Source organism: Brachyhypopomus gauderio, unplaced genomic scaffold (assembly GCF_052324685.1).
Source record: "Brachyhypopomus gauderio isolate BG-103 unplaced genomic scaffold, BGAUD_0.2 sc76, whole genome shotgun sequence".
NCBI classification, from domain to species: domain Eukaryota; kingdom Metazoa; phylum Chordata; class Actinopteri; order Gymnotiformes; family Hypopomidae; genus Brachyhypopomus; species Brachyhypopomus gauderio.
Window position 1 is genome coordinate 381,370 of NW_027506897.1, and position 22,829 is coordinate 404,198.

At 40.6% G+C, this 22,829-nt stretch overlaps 1 protein-coding gene and 2 long non-coding RNA genes across 7 annotated transcripts in view; 1 reads left to right on the plus strand and 2 right to left on the minus strand.

Annotated features, from left to right (window-relative positions):
* Positions 1–22,829, minus strand: part of LOC143491503 (NACHT, LRR and PYD domains-containing protein 3-like) — a 185,195-nt gene that overhangs the window by 116,054 nt on the left and 46,312 nt on the right. The window lies entirely within an intron of this gene.
* On the minus strand, positions 4,793–7,339 carry LOC143491526 (uncharacterized). The gene is made up of 2 exons (XR_013125228.1): positions 7,046–7,339; positions 4,793–5,234 (listed from the first exon to the last, which is right to left on the minus strand). It is a non-coding gene; the product is annotated as an uncharacterized LOC143491526 (long non-coding RNA).
* On the plus strand, positions 12,871–21,409 carry LOC143491522 (uncharacterized). The gene is made up of 6 exons (XR_013125224.1): positions 12,871–13,258; positions 15,682–15,806; positions 19,853–20,015; positions 20,256–20,448; positions 20,647–20,754; positions 21,314–21,409. It is a non-coding gene; the product is annotated as an uncharacterized LOC143491522 (long non-coding RNA).

The window sequence follows — 22,829 nt, forward strand, 5'->3', positions numbered from 1 at the left end:
GCCATCTGTAAATACAGACATAAGTCTAAATTAGTTTAGTTTTACTGCTTAATTAACTGGGGCATGTGCAAAAGCAAGGATGAGGTTGCATGTACCTTGTTTAGGTGGTTTTGCTCTTAAAGGGCAGGAGACCTCACTCGAAGTCCAAAATGAAGTCACCACACAACACCTGAAAGTGTTTAGAAACACTAGAAACTAAGCTTTACAATTCATTCCCCATCACACAAGTGTTGCCAAAAATCAGTCATATTTTTACAAGCTAAAATACCTAACATTTTAGCACAATGTGTTATGGGCTTGTTATGACTTCAGACCACAACCTGGAAATATTAAGTCTCAGGAACCCACATAACTGAATCATTGCTTAAAATGTTCAAAATTAGCTAAGATTTTAAAAAATGACAAAAAAAAACAAGTTTACTATAGATTTTTAAAAATTTACTGTAAACAAACCTCAAAAAGTTAACCTAAAAATGTTTATATGTTGTAGTAACAGATCAATAGATATAATCAAATTACCCTGTACTTGGTGATCTTCTTGAGTGACATGTTGCACTTCATTTTCTGGTATGCCATTCATAACATTGTTGTAAGGTTTGTTACGTTTTAACGTTAGCCAAAAGGCTAGGTAGCTAGCTACTCATGTATTACAGTAAGATCACTTGTTTATTGCTCGGAAATCATGATAAGGAATTTGAAACATGAATCTAAACCTATATTAATATTTATAATACTTTATATACATGATTTGTCTAGATTTTACCAATATTATTTTTCTTGCTCTTACTTAGCGGTTGTCAGTTGCCATAGAAACCGGCAAGCCTGATATTGCAACTGCGGTAGCTAGCTGGCTATCAAACTATGCTAATGCTAACTTATATAGCTAAAGCTAACAGTAAGGAAACGTTTCCTATGCAAAACATTGCTTTTAAAAGTAAATTTGCAAATAAATAATAAACCATATAACAATGTGACCAAGATATACTACAGATAGATACAATTACGTTACCTATTCCGATGTTAAGTGAAGGTAACTGTACAGACGATTCTGCAGGTGACATCTTTTGTAAGAGCTGTCTTCTTTAGGCATTAGTTGTGTCGTGTCTAAAATGTCGCATAGCACCCTCTTCAGCAGTTGAAAATATTCCATCATGGTATTTTAATATCATCTATGATTATAAGATATTAGATCATTGTATAATGTTTTCTAAAGCTGCTTTTATATACATGTCCTGTTAAAAATTAATGACTTCATGATTGATCAGGTACACTGTACCCAGTTTATGAACTGACAACACTAAAAATCATGTATAAAGCACACATTAAAAGGTATTTATAGATTTACTTGACTGAATTATTTAATTAGCTAATTTAGTTACCTTGAATGTTACCTTGAAATCGCCAGTAAATAACTTTAAAAAGTAACAGATTTCTTTTTAATTTAAACTCCTCTAAATGCGCGAGGCAACTTGCTTGAGCTTTTTATGTAGGCTCACTTTTGTATCACAGTCAATTGATTGTATTTAACATCATGCATTATAGTTATACATAAATTACAATATTTTGATAATACATACATTTTCTTATACGTGTCTACATTAAATAATGTATAATAATATGGATTTATTACAGTTCACAGGCTGCACCATTGTGAGTTTACATGGAGTTTTAGGTTGACGGAGTCGAGCAAAAGTGTTTATCGCCCAAAAGACAAGTTTTCTCAAACCGCTTTACTCAACATTTAGAAATGTTCATTAATATAAAAAAAACAAATATTATGTATCATGTACATTTTCTGTACCCTTCTTAGACGCCTCCGTGACGTTGAAATTCCAACATTCAAGTGTTTAACTGCATATCGACGTCCAAGTGGGGTCATAGTTAGACGTCCAAATAACGGACCTAGTTTGCACGTCGAGTAGAAGTCCAGAATTGGTCTTGGACCGACGGACGCAATATAGACATAATCTGCACGTCCATAAGACGTCTAATGTTTAGTGGGGAGCAGCTGCGACAAACACACCAGCGTTCACTCGTTTCCGGGTTGAAAACCTCACGCCAGCACGCCTGGTTTGGCCAAAACCTGAGGCTTCTGGTTCAGGATGGTGTTTCTCTTTCGGCTGAGCTAAAAGTTAACTAAAAGTTGTGGTTCTGGTATAATTAGAATAAGAAATGGATTCTAAATTAATGAGACTGATTAATCATTAAGGTAAAACAAATTATATCTACTTTAAAAGAGTAGTAGGTGAAACCCCTACACTAGATTTTCTAATTAGTGCAATCCAGGTAAAATTAGTGGAATCAACACAATCCAGGAAGCCTGAGCAAAATCCTGGTGAGGACTTTTACTTTCTGAACCTGGAATTGACACCTCTGGTGTCAGTGCTGTTTATCTGTGTACTGATGAACTCTATCTGTACCAGCAGGATATGAGTAAACATCTGTACCAGCAGGATAGGAGTAAAGATCTGCATCAGCAGGATAGGAGTAAACATCTGTACCAGCAGGATAGGAGTAAACATCTGTATCAGCAGGATAGGAGTAAACATCTGTACCAGCAGGATAGGAGTAAACATCTGTACCAGCAGGATATGAGTAAACATCTGTACAGCAGGATAGGGGTAAACATCTGTACCAGCAGGATAGGAGTAAACATCTGTACCAGCAGGATAGGAGTAAACATCTGTACCAGCAGGATAGGATTAAACATCTGAAGAGACTTTGAACCAGCTCAGTTTAACACACACAGCGTGACTCAAACTGTTAAAAGGGCCTCAGTTGGCTTTATGTTTGATGAATGAAGCTTGTTTTTCTTAAACGTTTTCCAGCATTCTTGCCGTGTTTTGTGTGTCTCGGCCGCTGATCAGAATTGTGTTGGTACCCAAACAGGCTGGCGGTCCTTCAGCTTGGATGTTTTCCCTGTTACAGTGCTGACAGTGGCTCTACATGGACGAGGTCAGCCCGATTTCTCCACATAGCCAACGGGACAGTACCAAGATTTCAGAGGTGATGAATCAGGCTTCTGATCAGCTGCTAATGAAGGTGATAGTTGTGTTTTAAGATGAGGTTCTTGAAAGATACATAGTACTATTAAAAATTGTTTCGCCAGGTAGTTATGGTGATGTTTATGATCAGTATAGCAAGTACAATTTTTTATGCTTTTAAAAAGTTTTTATGCATTCTTTACCACAAAGCACCTTGTTAAAACCAAAGTTAACCAGTTAAAGACCCAGTTAACCATATGCCCCAACAGAGCTCTGTGTGCCCTCAAGCCAGGACCTAACCCTCTGTGATTTCTAGGGTCAGGACAGGTGTAACCCTTGACCATTGAGTTTTCTGTGAGTTGACTCAGCACCTTTGTTACGGGCATCTGCGTTATCAAGTCAGGCTTGTTAAGTCGGATTGCTTACTGCTGCGTCTCGTTTGGAACCGGCCAATGGTTGTGTGTCTAGGCTCTCTAACGGGGCGTGGTATGGGTCTTAAAATCGGGACAGCGCGCACTGGTAAGAGAGACTTTCAGACTTGCAGACTTAGAGACTTGCAGACAGACTTGAGGCGAGACTTGCAGATAGGCTTTGAGATTTGCAGACAGACTCGCAGAGCCTCGTAGAGAGCTTGTGACCATGTGCGTTATGGGTCGTGAGAACATTTTATTGTAAAACGCGCTAAGAGTGTTTACTTGCCAGGTTTCCATCTAGCGTGTTATGAGTCGTGAGAACATTTTATTGTATCTCGTGCTAAGAGTGTTTACTTGCCAGGTTTCCATCCAGCGCGTTATGAGTTGTGCGAAATCGTAGCGTGCGTTAAGAGTTTCCTTGACCGATCTTGACCAAGTGCGTTGTGAGTTGTGAAATCGTTTTAATTGTAGCTCAACACGTAGACTATGACCAACTGTCGTGGGTAAGGAGATTTGATGGGCGTACCAAGAGACAAGATTTTAGTAGCGCGTGACGAGTGTAGAGATGGGCATGTTGACGGCAAATAGATTGAGATACGTTATTGTTTTGTTTGGTTGGTGTTTGTATGTGATGTTTTTGGTTTGTATGTTCTTATAAGTGGACAGTTTAGTTGGGCCCTTACATTACATCCACGTAGGGGAACCCTCTGTTAGAACACTAGTTTAGGGGCACGTGCCATGTATGTATGTTATTGAGGTTAGGTTTGGTTAGGTAGGTTAGAGGGTTTATATTTGTTTCTTTCCTTTGGCACGGTCCTCAGTCCACTTATAAGAAGTTTATCTGTTTGTCTATTATTGTTTAACACTAAGTAAAACTTGGAAATTGAAACCTTGTGTCTGTGTCCTAGTTCTGACAGTTCACCTTCACCCCTCCGTGTCTTTCTTTGTTCGTTCGCCCCTACCTAGACAGGGGCGGGTCGTAACAACCTTCAAAGTACTTTTCTGGTTTGTTCTTAAACGAGCAAACATGTACATAGTCAGCAGTGCAGAAAATCCTCTTCTTTGGTCAAATAATGCTCCATGAGTGGAGTGAGCTTTAGAGATTGGCCATCTAGACAAAAAAGAGGAATTGTTTGTATGAATGGATCCTGAACTTGGTTTGAGAACACCTTTTAATTAAAACCTTTATTCATAACCTAACAGCAATCTACTAATAAATGGTCATCAAGCATGATTAATATCTTTTTGGGGGAATATTGTTACGTAACACTGCACAACACATTTTTTTAAAAGTCTTGCTTCCTGAAAAGTTTTAGGTGATTGTGAAAGGTACCTAAAGGTTATGCACAAATATAGTTTTTGTTTTACTGCATCACATATGAACTCTAAGAAATAGACATTTATATGTTTTTAATACATTTACATTTACATTTATGACATTTGGCAGACGCCCTTATCCAGAGCGACTTACATTTTTATCTCATTTTTTATACAAGTGAGCAATTGAGGGTTAAGGGCCTTGCTCAGGGGCACCTCAATCATGGCCTGGGGATCGAACCTGCGACCCTCCGGTCACAAGACCAGTTCCCTAACCGCTAGGCCATGACTTAATAACATTTAAATAACTATTTAATCACGTTTATGTTCCGCATGAGCCATTAAGTTCAACAGAATAAAAAATGTTTTGCTCCTGATTTTCTTTTGTATTCAACTTCTGGTGCATCACGTTGCAGTGTCCAACAGTAGTCAGCAAGCACTGACGGATTCCAGTTGCCCTGGTATCGTTTCTTCATTGTAGCAATGTCCCGGTGAAATCGCTCACCGTGTTCGTCAGTGACTGCACCGAGATTCACAGGGAAGAAGTCACAAATGTTAGTGAAGGAAGTGAATATTGAGTGACATGTTGCACTTCATTTTCTGGTATGTCACTCATAACATGTCTGATCTGGGGACCAACAAAAATGCCTTCTTTGATCTTCACATCACTTATTCTAGGAAACATCTGTCTTAAATAGTGAAAACCTTCACCTTCCTTGTTTAGTGCTTTCACAAAATTATTCATGAGTACAAGTTTTATGTGTAGAGGAGGCAAAAATATCTTTGCTGGCTCGACAAGTGGTGCGTGTGCAACATTTTTCTGTCCTGGAACTAACTTTTTGCGTAGTGGCCAGCTCTGTTGACAATAATGTGACTCTTTGGCATGGCTGTCCCATTCACAGATGAAACAACAGCACTTGGTGTAGCCAAGCTGCAGTGCCAGTAACAGAGCAACGACTTTCAGATCTCCACAGATATTCCAGTTGTACCTGCGATACTGGATGTGGTTGAGCAACAGTTCCATATTCTCATATGTTTCCTTCATGTGTGCTGCGTAGCCAACAGGTACTGACAGATAAACGTGGCCATCATGTAGCAGAACAGCCTACAGGCTTAGCATTGACGAATCAATGAAGAGACGCCACTCTTCCCAACTGTGATCACAACCCAAGACCGAGAGCAATCCTTCAATGTTACAACAGAGACTGTTGACTTGTGCAAAAAGTTAGGTGATATCATGATGTCGGCTTCTAAACATAGACATTTTCGTACCTGGTGACAGCAGACACCATCCCTGCAGCCTGGAACCCAGCAAATCAGTTTTTGCTTTTGACAGACCCAAATCTCTGACCAAATCGTTCAATTCTGTCTGTGTTATCAGATGTGGATCACCTTATGAGCAAGGTTCAAATCTGGGTCAATGTCACTGTCAGTACCCTGCACTGGAGTTTCTTCATCTGGTTTGTCTAAGATCCAATCCTTGGGCGGTTTCAGAATTGGGAGACTGTTGTCATGTGGCACAGGTCTCATTGCTGAAGGCAGATTAGGATATACATGCCTGGACATGCCCAAGTTGCACAAACTGTTGCTGATAAGTCACTTACTGGAGTGAGATGTTTGGATAAAGCAAAAATTATGATAAAACTGAAGATTTCTCTTAAATCTTCCCATCAGCGCCCGCCCTGTCCCCAGTGGAGGGCAGCACACGTAACGCTGGCTGGGGGGGTTGAGAACTAGCAGGTACCCACCACTTGTCTCTCCGCCCGAGAACGGAGAGAATGGAGGGCCACGAGACACACGCACGCCGCTTCAGTCCCGGGTAGGACCGCCGTGCGGTGCTGCGGCAGGGACACAGAAGTAGGAAAACCCCACGCATGCTGACAGAGGGAGAGGGCTGTGAGACCCAGACTCACACACCGTGTGTGGGGAAACACCTCACACCTACGAGCGGCAGGCACCTAGTTTATTTAAACACTTCACATGGTCCAGAGGGAACTGAGGAGGTGCGTGTGTGGTGGAGGAGAGCAGGCAGGTGGGGTGTCTACACAGCTCATCCATCCTTCAGGAACAAAGGTGCAGCTACAAAACTCTTTTCCCAGAGGCTCGCGGAGACGCAGAGACAGGGAGGAGACGCCGCGCGACGCTACCCAATAAATGGACACTGATGCTTCAGAGCGTCCTTCATGTATTTTTTCTGAACCATTTTACTGACCTTAACAATCATATGGCAGCAGTAACAGGACAAGTGTGTTTGTGTGTTTGTATGTGTGTTTGTGTGTGTGTTTGTGTGTGTGTGTATATTTTTAAAGGGTCAGTAAGTCAGTAACTCACTCTAGTTTCTCCAGTGTACAGTGTGGATCCTCCAGTAGAGCAGAGAGCTGCTTCACTCCTGAGTCTCCTGGTTCATTGTAGTTCAGATTCAGCTCTCTCAGGTGTGATGAGGGGTTTGACCTCAGAGCTGAACACAGAGCAGCACAGCCTTCCTCTCTAATACTGCACCTAGACAGACTGTAGAGAGAGGGAGAAAAACTCACACTTACACATCAACACTCATGGGAACACAAACATCTCTCTCACTCGAACACAGCGAGAAAAATAAACAGATTTAAAGTGTGCAGAAACAGTCTGAATCGTGGTTTGAACAAACCTAGTTTTTTTGCAGGGACCGAATAATAAAAAGAAGGAAAACCGGGACAAACCGGGAAAACCGGGACCGGTGGCAACACTAAGAACAATACACATTTATTTAGCACAGTCTGCTCTTTGCTCTTTTTGCAGTTCACTTCAATTTAAAAAAACACAAAAACTAAATAAAATACAAAATTTCAGTGCACTTAACATACACAAGCAGATAGCAGCATCACTATATTTTTGAGAATGAACATTCATTAAAAAAATAAAATAGCAGCAGTAGTTTGTACTCCTAGCAACTTGTACTCCTGTCCCTGTGCTTTCACTGATGTCTGCCTGTAAGATGGACAGGCAAAATGGACACAAGGGGTCAGAATGACGGAGCTGCCCACAGCATTGCCTGTGTGCATTGTGTAAATATCGGACTCTTGGGCTCATATATTGGCCAATGCCGATTATCTAAGAAATGCCAAAAATCTGACCGATTAATCCGCCGGCCGATATATCGGTCGATCACTACTCAACTCAACTCAAACTTTATTTATAGAGCACATTTCAAACAACCGAGGTTGACCAAAGTGTCAAACCTTTGTTTTATTATTAAATAAAATAAAATTATTTATTATTATTATTATTAAATAAAATAAAATATAAAACAAATATAAAACAAATCAGAGTTATCAGCAAAAAGTCTATTTAACTATAATTAAAAGCCATGGAGAATAAATGTATTTAAAAATCTCAAGAGAACCTGCAGATCGAATGTGCCCGGGCAGGTTATTCCAGAGTCTAGGGGCTGCTGCTGCAAAGGCTCGGTCACCTTTGGTTTTGAGTTTTGTTAGAGGGGGGACCAGTAGGCGCTGGTTTTATGATCTCAGTGATCTGGCGGGAGAGTATATATGAAGGAGCTCTGTCAAATATTGAGGAGCTAAGCCACCTATTCTGCAGAAGGGCCCTCTAGTGGGCCCGCCGGCGGGCCCAGCTCCTATATGGCCTTATAAAATATATTAAACATTAATGAATCTCCAAACAAAAGGGATAAATTCAAAAGTTCCTATCCCATCTACATGCCTACCGAGTTTTAGACGTCTACGTGCAGCCGATCGCGAGATATCCGGCTTTGAAGTTGGCGACAAAAGTGCACCTCGCGGGGGGGGGGGGGGGGTCTCCCGACATACCCGTTTAAAAAACATATTTATGATGTGAGATGTCTTAATGTTTTGTCACCTAAAAATCGTATACTAATAAGGCTTTAATTTAAGACCTTAACATCGTAGATCCGTTGTGGCTAAATACCTTAAAAAGCTTGCTCACCTAATTCACTTCCTGGATGAGACACTCAGACAAATCTTTTTTTATTGGTCTGAAGGGAGTAGTGACTTTGAGTGACAGCTTTTACAACCTCTCACCGGCGAGGTGCGAAGGGGGGGGGCGGGGTGGTCTCCCTTATCAGCCTACTGAGACAATCTGGCGCCTTAAAAGTGATTGAAAGCTGTTCTAACCAATAGTGTACTTCCTTCTGAAGCTAACCAGCCCTCATTTGTCATGATTGGTAGATGATTTCTTTGTAACGAGGCTTCAAAAACTCTCTCCGCTAGCACAGCAACATAAGCTAACCTTTGCTAAGCTATGCTAAGCTCCCCAGAACACACTGTTCGGCAAAACTGAAGCAGTCGTGGATCATTTTGTTCGTTTTTATTCTGATTGTGGATATTTTTGAACATCACAGAAAATAAAAGGATTACTTTTGGTGGAATTTATTAAAATTTTTCGGACACGACGCCAACCCGGAAGTGAGACTGTACACCGGCTACGACGCGATTCAACCTACTCGTGAGTAAAAATGGATAATTTTACATAAGCGATTTTGTACAAAATATATAATCTAATACTAAACATGAGATTATAAACAGTATTGGAGCTTTTGACTGCTGGAGTACTCTGTATCGTGTCGGATGCTAGCGGAGTTGGCGACGTAAGCTTAGCTTAGCCTGTCGGATTATATTGGACATAAATATCATATCATAACGTTCATAATTGGACATGGAATTTATTCATTGTAATTTTCTGGTCTTTCTGTAATATGTGCAACTTTGTTGTTTGTTGTAGCTCCTCGGTTTTGTGTAAGGAATTTGTTAGCATGTTAGCTTAGTTGGCTAATGGTGTGTATCGGGTGTGGCATATTTGGACATGGGTGTGATGCACTGGACACACCTTGGATAAAGCTGAATAACTTTTCAATGCTTGCATGGATTTGCTTCATTTTTTCTATGTTGTCAGAGAAGGCCCTGGTGAATAATATTTTCTTTTTCTGACTAGATTTGAATAACTATGTGAATATACATACTTTGTGAATTCAAGTTTTTCTACACCTGTGAAATGAAGTTCACTTTGTACCTTTGGGTGAACAATAAGGACAAGTGAGACAGTTTGTTTATTTCATAAACAGCATAACTGACATCTGTAACCATACGTAGTTCAGTACTTTATTTAGGACACATTTTTTTCACTCTTCCTTGTTCAAGTTCCCAAACAAACGCCTGTTGCCCAACAGCCCAGAGCAAACGGAGCGCTGTGCCCCCTTTGACCACTAGATGGCGGCAGATGAACGAAATCAGATTTTAAAGACGTTGGTCATTTTCTACATCAGGGATGGGCAACTTCCATGATAAAGAGGGCCAAAATTTTTTCAGCACTATTATTGGAGGGCCACATGACCACGCACTTCAAATAATTGGATATGAAAGACACTACAAATTATTCTCAATAAGAACACATTTTAAATGAATTCAGATCTGTATGTTTATTGCACCAACATACATCTATTTTCTGCATATAAATGCATTAACATGTCCTTAATAAGCAACAAAGACAAAACATTTGCTTAATAAAAAAGTGCAGAAAGGAATTTGAACTCCTTCATATCAAAGAACTGTAACGCGTAGCGCGCTGTGGAGCGAGGAGGCAGACACAAACGCTGAGAAGAGCGAGATTTAATAAGGGGAATTCCATAGACGAAGTCGTTTGTACAGGGTCAAAACGGGAGAGCCGTCCAAGTGGTCAACAGGACAGGCAGGAGTCGTAACAGGAGAGCCATTCACAACGGAGAAACACAACGGAGACGGAAAATACCAGAACAGCGATGACAGATAATCCACAAAACCGCACAAACCACAAATAACCGACAACGGGCGAAACACAGAGATACAAGTACACAGGACTAAACTAGACACAACTGAACACAATGACGACACGGGCGTGGCAGACAGAGGGAAACCAGGACAACAGACACGCAGGGCGGGATAACCGGGCAAGGAACAACACCGACACGGGAGAGGGGGGCGTAGCCCTACGTGACAAGAACAAAAAAGTCCTGCTCTATCGGTTTTTTTTCTTTTAGTTATTAAATAATTATTGATGTATTTGCGGGCCGCACTGAGTGAGGACGAGGGCCGTGTGTGGCCAGTTGCCCATCCCTGTTCTACATAATTTACAGCAGCGTTTCACATCAACACCTTCAGAACTTTTTATTTGTAAATGTTTTCCCTGTTGTAGGTCACGTGATTAAATTAAAGAAGGACCATAATCATCTAATGATGTAGGAGTCTAAAAACATACCTACATGTACAGTTATCTACACACACACACACACATACATTCATAATAATCTAATGATGTAGGAGTCTAAAAACATACCTACATGTACAGTTATCTACACACACACACACACACACATTCATAATAATCTAATGATGTAGGAGTCTAAAAACACACCTACATGTACAGTTATCCACACACACACACACACATACATTCATAATAATCTAATGATGTAGGAGTCTAAAAACATACCCACATGTACAGTTATACACACACACACACACACACACACACACATTCATTCATAATAATCTAATGATGTAGGAGTCTAAAAACATACCTACATGTACAGTTATCTACACACACACACACACACACATTCATAATAATCTAATGATGTAGGAGTCTAAAAACACACCTACATGTACAGTTATCCACACACACACACACACACACATACATTCATAATAATCTAATGATGTAGGAGTCTAAAAACATACCCACATGTACAGTTATACACACACACACACACACACACACACACATTCATTCATAATAATCTAATTATGTAGGAGTCTAAAAACATACCCACATGTACAGTTATACACACACACACACACACACACACACACACATTCATTCATAATAATCTAATGATGCAGGAGTCTAAAAACACACCTACATGTACAGTTATCTACACACACACACACACACACACATTCATTCATAATAATCTAATGATGCTGGAGTCTAAAAACACACATACATGTACAGTTATCTACACACACACACACACACTCATTCATTCATAATAATCTAATGATGCAGGAGTCTAAAACATACGTACAGTGATTTTCATCTGGTGATTTGTGGACAAGAGAAACATTGAAATGATAAAGTGTGTATGGATGAACTGATGTCAATACCTGTAGTAAAGGTTAAATTATGGTCTACACTGGGCTTTACATGTTTAATTCATATATATTTATTACCTTCAGACTACATTTTATAAAGATTGGAGTAAAATACACAACATTATCTTCACACACACACAGTTCCTGGTTCACTTTCATATTGTGATAATTCCACTTATTCCACCTCTCACAGTGTTGATGGTTATGAACTTGGAGAACATAAAACAAAAATATAAAAATATCATCACAATCACGTGTGCGTGTATGTGTGTGTGTGTGGTTGTCCTCTTCGTTGTATAAAGTGCCATATTTTGTCAATTGTGATTTTTTACACAGCAATCGAAATTTGTCCTCCGCATTTAACCCATCTGTGCAGTTAACACACACCAGTGATTACTAGGGGGCTGTGGGCGTACATGCACTTGTTAGTGCATGTACGCACACAATCACATTTCCTACTGCACACTTTGTGCAATACTATGAATTTAAAGAAAACATAGCAACAGCAAACAGCTCTGATGCCCAGAGCAGTGGGGAGCCCTAGCCCGGCGCCCGGGGAGCAGTTGGGGTTAGGTGCCTTGCTCAAGGGCACCTCAGTCATGGCCTCAGGCCTGGGAATCAAACCCACGACCCTCCAGTCCCAAGACCAGTTCCCTACCACCAGGCCATGACTGCCCCATGAGAGACTCAGATCAGGTCAGATCAACTTCAGTGTCTTCACTGAAGTGGTAAGATACTGTAAGACAGAGAATAGGACAGAATCAGACATGAACACATACTCATCACACTCTATACAAAAACTCAATCAGTGTAAACACTCATTGTAGGGTCTCCAGTGTACAGTGTGGATCCTGTATGTGTGTAAGTGTGTGTGTGTGTACGTGTGTGTACGTGTGTGTACATGTGCGTGTGTGTGTGTGTGTGTGTGTGTGTGTGTGTGTGTGTTTGTTTTTGTGAAAAATCAGTACAAATGTCATAATACACAGTCACGAAATTAGGACTCATGTAAAAGTCAGTACCAAAAACCATGTCCTAACTTTTCTGACGATGCTACGGTGTTCAGAGAGGTATAATGTATCTCTGTAATTGATATCGCGAAAGTACTAAATTTTAACAATCGTCAGAACAAATCTGGGTGTGGGTGTGGCAATTTGGCTGAAGTGTGTGCACGCCACCAGCGGATTATTGAGGAACTGCAAGCAAAGCCACGCACACTTCGGAAGACGCGTCAGCTATTCCCGGATGTGACGTCAGTAGTCTACTAGGAAGCATCCAATCCATCCAATACTCATTAGATAAACAAATAATCCTTCGAGCGTTCGCGGCAAAATTACGTCACGTTTTTCCCGGGAAAATTGGAGAAGTTGGACGGAGAGCTTTTATTACCTGCGTGGATGTGGTAAGTTAAAAAACATATTTTTTTCTTGTTAATGTTTTTAGAGTATTTGACAACCTTATTATATACGTGTCTATATTAATTTGTTTTTCTTTCTTCATGCGCTTAGAACAAATTACTTTTAAATGCGTTACCTAGAGTGAAACACTTTGCTGTTAAATTCGTATGTTTAACCTGGCAAGTGTCCGTCCAGTTTATCAGACTTAGATTTCTTTACGAGTTATTTTATCAGTATAAGTAACAGCAAGGGATCCGTGTTATGTAGTTGTTTTTATATAAATTAGGTAATAAATTTGACATCTTCGAATTAGATATATCCAAATCTCCACTTAGTCGATTCAGCTCTCGTCAGTCATCATAATTGGGTTTTTGTTACACGCCGCTTAAAGCTGGGCGTACACTGTGCGATTTTTGGCCCATTTTCAGCCGATTTTTCTATCTTTGCGATCGGGCTGAGTTTCGGCTCAATCGCGTGTCGTGCATCGTATAGTTTACACAGGTAAACGAGGAGCGATTCACACCTCACGACCAACTCCCGATCAGAAATCGCAGCGTCGCAAGAATATCAAACATGTTTGATATTCAAATCGCTCCTCGTGAGAGTATCGCACTGTTGAAGCAGCTCTACGAGCCGACTCTCCTTTTAAACCCTGCGATTTAGTCGTACAGTTTGAGATGGAGCTGAGTACACCATTTAAAATATCGTACAGTGTATGCCCAGCTTTACTCTGGCTCCGTGTCAGTTCCTTTGCGCGAGCGGTATTACATGCTTTTTCAACACGGCAGAGTGGGGGAAGGGTGGAGACAGTTGTGTAATGGCGGACGTCAGAAAGTTGTGCTGAATTTAAACATATATTTACACATATATAATTTATTTAATTGTTAGGAAAATGTATATTTTGAATGTATATTTTGAACATTTCCAGAAATATTCCAAATACTTAGTCGATTGAGATCGTAATATGCTAACCCTAATCCTGTCCGCATTAGAATGGGGGAGGAGGGGTGCCAGTTACGTTTCTCAGCTTTGCAGAGTGGGGGAGGGGTGGAGACTAAGCAGAGAGGGGAAGGAGTTAGGGTTAGGGTTGGAGTGGCGAGTTCTGAACTTTGAGGGATTTAGCTGGGCAGTGCAAGTTGCTGTTCGGGTGGGGGAAGGTGCACTGGTGACGTTTGCAGTTGTGAAATGGCGGACGTCAGAAAGTTGTGCTGAATTTAAACATATATTTACACATATATAACTTATTTAATTGTTAGGAAAATGTATATTTTGAATGTATATTTTGAACATTTCCAGAAATATTCCAAATACTTTGTCGATTGAGATCTGTAATACGCTAACCCTAATCCTGTCCGCATTAGAATGGGGGAGGAGGGGTGGCAGTTACGTTTCTCAGCTTTGCAGAGTGGGGGAGGGGTGGAGACTAAGCAGAGAGGGGGAGGAGTTAGGGTTAGGGTTAGGGCTAGAGTGGCGAGTTCTGAACTTTGAGGGATTTAGCTGGGCAGTGCAAGTTGCTGTTCGGGTGGGGGAAGGTGCACTGGTGACGTTTGCAGTTGTGAAATGGCGGACGTCAGAAAGTTGTGCTGAATTTATATAATGTATGTATGTATGTATATGTATATATATATATATATATATATATATATATATATATATATATATATATATATATACACATATATATATATATATAATGTATATATAATGTGTATATATATATATATATATATATATATATATATATATATATATATATATATATATATATATAATGTATGTATGTATATATATATATATATATATATGTATGTAATTGTTAGGAAAATGTATATTTTGAACATTTCTAGAAATATACCAAATATTTAGTCGATTGAGATCTGTAACCCTAATCCTGTCTGCATTAGAATGGGGGAGGGGTGCCAGTTACGTTTTGAGCTTTGCAGAGTGGGGGAGGGGAGCAGAGGAAGCAGAGTGAGGTATTCTGTGAGAACGAATCGCTTTATAAGTAGTGCTGTGAAAATAGGGTTTTTTTTGTTTTTTTTTTTTTACTCAACTTTAGTTTAGGAAATAATGGTTAATTGCAGTTTTAAAGAAGCAACGATAAACAGACATTCACTTACTGGAATTATCTAAAGTATTTATGTATTGATATTTCCAAATACATATTTTAGAGGCGATCAACATAAAGGCAACATATTTAAGTTAAAGCTGTAAAAATTGTCAGTGTCTGGTCTACATATTCAAAAAGAACATCCAGTATTCTGAAAAGCACGAGGGCCTTTTTGTGTTTGTTTTGAAGTTATTATGCTTCTAGAATTTTTTATTGGAATTAAGATTGGAATTGGAATTAAGATGTTTTTAGGCTGACCTAAAATGAATAAACATTTAATGTTTATTTCCATGTAATTCAGAATTTTATTGTCCCTAGACAATCCTGTACAAACATGTCAAAAAGAAGAACCAGGCTTAGTCCGGTAGAAGATGCTACTGGGCATGTTATTTCTCAAAAAGATAAACCTTGGTTTGAAGAAAGACTCATAAATGCATATAAAGGTAAGCCTTAATTCATGAGTTTTCCTTAATGACTTCATGATTTGGTTTAGCACATGAAGGTGAAGTTCTTAATTGAAGGTTTTCAAGTAGACACATCTCTTCATCCACATTTCACTACATTAAGCCCACACCACCATACCCAGTCTACACCTGGCCCCATTGACACCGTTAATGTGTACTCCGTCCCACCAGTTCCATATAAATTTTTACCTATTTCATCATCAAACACTAATTACAGAATAGATCCATACTGGCACACTGTCATGCCCAACTCCACCCCCCTCGATTGTCCTGCCTTGTTTCCCCATTGCCATAGTTCCCTTCTGTCTGTCACGCCCCTGTCCTCAGTGTTCCCACCTGTGTCTTGTTTAGTTTCCCTGTCCCAGTGTATTTTAGTCCTTCTGTTTCAGCCATCTGCGTCAGTCATTGTGTTTGTGAGTACTCCTTTATCCTGCCCTGCCTTGCTCTGCTCTCCATTCCGTGTAGTCTCTCTGTCTTTGTCTAGGTTTTGTTTTCTAGAGTGCTTTGTGTTTTTACATCTACCTGTTTTCCTGTGCGCTGATCTCTCCTTGCCTGCTTATCGTTTCTCCCTTGCTTCCCCAGTATTCCGGTTTGGTCAGTTCTGTTTGGTCTTCCTTATGTTCCTTACCATGTTTCCTACTTGCCCGTGACATTTCTGTTTCCCTCTGAGCTCATTGTCTTTTGCCATAGTCTATTTTCCCTGATCTAGTGTTCCCTACCTGGTTATTCTCTCGTAGTTTTATGCTTTCAGTCTAGCGTTGTCCTTCCGTCATTCCACCCTCCCGATAAGTGTTCTGCATTTAAGAATAGAACACGAACACAGTAACTAGATTCCTGTGTTCTGTACCCCTAGTGTTTAAAACCGTATGTTTTATTCTGTTCTTTTATCTCGGTTGATTATATTAGAAATATGCATTCGTGGTTGCTTGTATGTCTGTCGTCTTGAGTTGAACTAGGTCTCTGGTAGCATGTTTAATATTTTTGTTCTGGTAGTGTGTTGCTTGTTTGCTGTGTCATTAAGTTTATGTACCCTTTAGTGTACATCCCCTTCTACCTGATTGTTCTCCTTGGTTCTATTGTGTTTATTTCATTTAATAAATTATTTTAAAACTTGCGGTTGCGTCACACCCGCCCCTTGATACGTTATACACACCCAGTGACTAACGCCATCCCCAGCCCCACTTGCACTGTTAATGTCCACCTATGCTATAAGGCACCCTGTGTAACTATAACTCACGGACTCCACTCTAGCTTTATTACCTCATCCTTACACCCTGACCAACCAACCTCATCCTTAAACTAAACTTAAACTTTATTGATCCCACAAGTGGAAAATTCAGTTCCCCCGGGACCACGGTGTAAAGCACAGAGATCCCAGAGTGGCCACACCCTGACCAACCAACCTCATCCTCACACCCTGACCAACCAACCTCATCCTCACACCCTGACCAACCAACCTCATCCTCACACCCTGACCAACCAACCAACCTCATCCTTACACCCTGACCAACCAACCAACCAACCTCATCCTTACACCCTGACCAACCAACCAACCAACCAACCTCATCCTTACACCTTGACCAACCAACCTCATCCTTACACCTTGACCATCCAACCTCATCCTTACACCTTGACCAACCAACCTCATCCTTACACCCTGACCAACCAACCTCATCCTTACACCCTGACCAACCAACCTCATCCTTACACCCTGACCAACCAACCTCATCCTTACACCCTGACCAACCAACCTCATCCTTACACCCTGACCAACCAACCTCATCCTTACACCCTGACCAACCAACCAACCAACCTCATTCTTACACCCTGACCAACCAACCTCATCCTTACACCCTGACCAACCAACCTCATCCTTACACCCTGACCAACCAACCAACCAACCTCATTCTTACACCCTGACCAACCAACCAACCTCATCCTTACACCCTAACCAACCAACCAACCTCATTCTTACACCCTGACCAACCAACCAACCTCATTCTTACACCCTGACCAACCAACCAACCAACCTCATTCTTACACCCTGACCAACCAACCAACCTCATCCTTACACCCTAACCAACCAACCAACCTCATTCTTACACCCTGACCAACCAACCAACCTCATTCTTACACCCTGACCAACCAACCAACCTCATTCTTACACCCTGACCAACCAACCAACCTCATCCTTACACCCTGACCAACCAACCAACCTCATCCTTACACCCTGACCAACCAACCAACCTCATCCTTACACCCTGACCAACCAACCAACCTCATCCTTACACCCTGACCAACCAACCAACCTCATCCTTACACCCTGACCAACCAACCAACCTCATCCTTACACCCTGACCAGCCAACCAACCTCATCCTTACACCCTGACCAACCAACCAACCAACCAACCAACCTCATCCTTACACCCTGACCAACCAACCAACCAACCTCATCCTTACACCCTGACCAACCAACCAACCAACCTCATCCTTACACCCTGACCAACCAACCAACCTCATCCTTACACCCTGACCAACCAACCAACCTCATCCTTACACCCTGACCAACCAACCAACCTCATCCTTACACCCTGACCAACCAACCAACCTCATCCTTACACCCTGACCAACCAACCAACCTCATCCTTACACCCTGACCAACCAACCAACCAACCTCATCCTTACACCCTGACCAACCAACCAACCAACCTCATCCTTACACCCTGACCAACCAACCAACCAACCTCATCCTTACACCCTGACCAACCAACCAACCAACCTCATCCTTACACCCTGACCAACCAACCAACCTCATCCTTACACCCTGACCAACCAACCAACCTCATCCTTACACCCTGACCAACCAACCAACCTCATCCTTACACCCTGACCAACCAACCAACCTCATCCTTACACCCTGACCAACCAACCAACCTCATCCTTACACCCTGACCAACCAACCAACCTCATCCTTACACCCTGACCAACCAACCAACCTTATCCTTACACCCTGACCAACCAACCAACCTCATCCTTACACCCTGACCAACCAACCAACCTCATCCTTACACCCTGACCAACCAACCAACCTCATCCTTACACCCTGACCAACCAACCAACCTCATCCTTACACCCTGACCAACCAACCAACCTCATCCTTACACCCTGACCAACCAACCAACCAACCTCATCCTTACACCCTGACCAACCAACCAACCAACCTCATCCTTACACCCTGACCAACCAACCAACCAACCTCATCCTTACACCCTGACCAACCAACCAACCTCATCCTTACACCCTGACCAACCAACCAACCTCATCCTTACACCCTGACCAACCAACCAACCTCATCCTTACACCCTGACCAACCAACCAACCTCATCCTTACACCCTGACCAACCAACCAACCTCATCCTTACACCCTGACCAACCAACCAACCTCATCCTTACACCCTGACCAACCAACCAACCTTATCCTTACACCCTGACCAACCAACCAACCTTATCCTTACACCCTGACCAACAAACCAACCTCATCCTTACACCCTGACCAGCCAACCAACCTCATCCTTACACCCTGACCAACCAACCAACCTCATCCTTACACCCTGACCAACCAACCAACCTCATTCTTACACCCTGACCAACCAACCAACCTCATCCTTACACCCTGACCAACCAACCAACCTCATCCTTACACCCTGACCAACTAGTTTTGAAATGTACCGTAGCAGATTATATCCTTGTCAGCTTTAGATCCAGCAGCCCTGGGTACTGTTCTGCAGCCCTTTGCAACATATATCTCAATTACTTTTTTTAACCCAATAATTTGTTGGTTATTTTATACAACCATTTCTATTTGATGCCTGAAGATGCTTAGTCGTTACTGTCCTCTGCTTACATGATCAATGTACATGTTAGAGCTCTTTATTTAGCAGCAGCATCCTCCAAAATCTTTGCATTTTGGATTCATTGTCTTTAAACAAAAATGTCCTTTACATTTAATTTCTGTTCTATTTTAGGAAGGGGAGTGTTTGCCCTCATGCACATTGAGAGTGGATGCTTTGTGCTTGAATATAAAGGAAAACTTATTTCACAAAAGGAGAGTTTTAAAAGACAAAGAAGATATACAGAAAAACAAAATGGGTTTTTGTTTGACTTTGAGTGGAATGGAAGCTCATGGTGGTACGTCACGCTGTAAATTTCTAAACATTTCTCTGTTAGTCTAGTTGCTAACTTGCATGCAAGATAAAATCACATTGTGCCTGAAATGTGCTGATTTTATATTTTTATTTTTTCAGGGGTTTATCTATAGTAGATATTAAAATATTTTGTGCAATTGGTATATTTCCTGTAACGTACTACTAATCCATCAATGTTCATGTATTGAGTGGAATACATCTAAGATAAGAATGTTTCTTTCAGCATTGATGCTTCTGAAGAGGATGGAACACTTGGCAGGCTTGTGAATGATGATGCAAAAAATGCCAACTGTAAAATGAAGAAAATTGTAGTTATTGGCAGGCCACACCTGTGTTTATTCGCGATCAAGAATATACTCCCGGGGGAAGAAATAACATACGATTATGGAGACAGTGCTTGGCCGTGGCGTTCACTGGTGAGTAAAAAAAAACACTGAAAAACAATATATGGGAACGATCATCTCTTGCACCATATTTGGGCACCTGTTTGGGTAGTTTGTTTTTGTATCTGAGATAGAGATGTGATGTATGACGGTGTTTAGCTGAATGTTAGTAAAATGTTACACAATTTTACATGATTTTGTATACTAATTGACTTTGTTTTGTCATAAAAGGTTAAAGTTAATATTTCAAAGAAAGACATGTTACAGAAAAAACGTTTTGGTGAACCTGAACCTTCTCTGGCTTCTGAGAGACTGGAACAAATAAACACTATTTCACAGGTACAATCTGTCTATATACTCAACACTCACTTAGATGTCCTGAAATAACATTCAGAGGCACTGTTGGGGTGAAATTTAAATAACCTGCTAAGCCTTGATGTGCTTTGACTTTTTATTAATAAATTTTCTGAAGGTTGATGGCAAAAAATTCTTAATGGGAAATTTTTAGACTGGTGTAGAGTCTACAATGTCATAACAGTTGTCTGTGTGATGTCCTAATTGTTTGTGTATTTGTTTTGCTGTTTAACATTTTTCTATGTACTAAACACATTTAGTTTTTGCCAATAATGTTTAAGATAGCAATGGAATTTGTATTTTTACATAGTTTTACAATAGCTGAGATGTGCAGAGAGCATATTTCACCAATTCTGATCAGCTTGAAGTGTAAATTGTCCTGATATTGGACTGGACCTGAAAGTGTGTGTGTGGTCCTAATTATTCACCTTGGCGTAATTGATGTTTAATAAACTGTAATTGATCCTGCTTTAACTACTAATTGTGTTTTTTCTGCTATTGTGGCATTATTAATGGTGATTATGAAATATGTGTGTTCATTTAGAATGTCAGCAGTGACATGCAAGAAGACAAAATGACCAGATCTCCTGGTGAACCTGAACCCTCACTGCCTTCTGATGGGTGCACACCTGTCCCTCCTGCTGAATGGGTAAATTTGATAGCAATGGAATTTTTATTTTTACATAGTTTTACAATAGTTGAGATGTGCAGAGAGCATATTTCACCAATTCTGACCTGCTTGAAGTGTAACTTGTCCTGATATTGGACTGGACCTGAAAGTGTGTGTGTGTGGTCCTAATTATTCACCTTAGCGTAATTGATGTTTAATAAACTGTAATTGATCCTGTTTTAACTACTAATTGTGTTTTTTCTGCTATTGTGGCATTATTAATGGTGATTATGAAATATGTGTGTTCATTTAGAATGTCAGCAGTGACATGCAAAAAGACAAAATGACCAGATCTCCTGGTGAACCTGAACCCTCACTGGCTTCTGATGGGTGCACACCTGGCCCTCCTGCTGAATGGGTAAATTTGATAGCAATGGAATTTTTATTTTTACCTAGTTTTACAATAGTTAAGATGTGCAGAGAGCACATTTCACCAATTCTGACCTGCTTGAAGTGTAACTTGTCCTGATATTGGACTGGACCTGAAAGTGTGTGTGTGTGTGTGTGGTCCTAATTATTCACCTTGGCGTAATTGATGTTTAATAAACTGTAATTGATCCTGCTTTAACTACTAATTGTGTTTTTTCTGCTATTGTGGCATTATTAATGGTGATTATGAAATATGTGTGTTCATTTAGAATGTCAGCAGTGACATGCAAGAAGACAAAATGACCAGATCTCCTGGTGAACCTGAACCCTCACTGCCTTCTGATGGGTGCACACCTGTCCCTCCTGCTGAATGGGTAAATTTGATAGCAATGGAATTTTTATTTTTACATAGTTTTACAATAGTTGAGATGTGCAGAGAGCATATTTCACCAATTCTGACCTGCTTGAAGTGTAACTTGTCCTGATATTGGACTGGACCTGAAAGTGTGTGTGTGTGGTCCTAATTATTCACCTTAGCGTAATTGATGTTTAATAAACTGTAATTGATCCTGTTTTAACTACTAATTGTGTTTTTTCTGCTATTTTGGCATTATTAATGGTGATTATGAAATATGTGTGTTCATTTAGAATGTCAGCAGTGACATGCAAAAAGACAAAATGACCAGATCTCCTGGTGAACCTGAACCCTCACTGGCTTCTGATGGGTGCACACCTGGCCCTCCTGCTGAATGGGTAAATTTGATAGCAATGCAATTTTTATTTTTACATAGTTTTACAATAGTTGAGATGTGCAGAGAGCATATTTCACCAATTCCGACCTGCTTGAAGTGTAACTTGTCCTGATATTGGACTGGACCTGAAAGTGTGTGTGTGTGTGTGTGTGTGTGTGTGTGGTCCTAATTATTCACCTTGGCGTAATTGATGTTTAATAAACTGTAATTGATCCTGCTTTAACTACTAATTGTGTTTTTTCTGCTATTGTGGCATTATTAATGGTGAT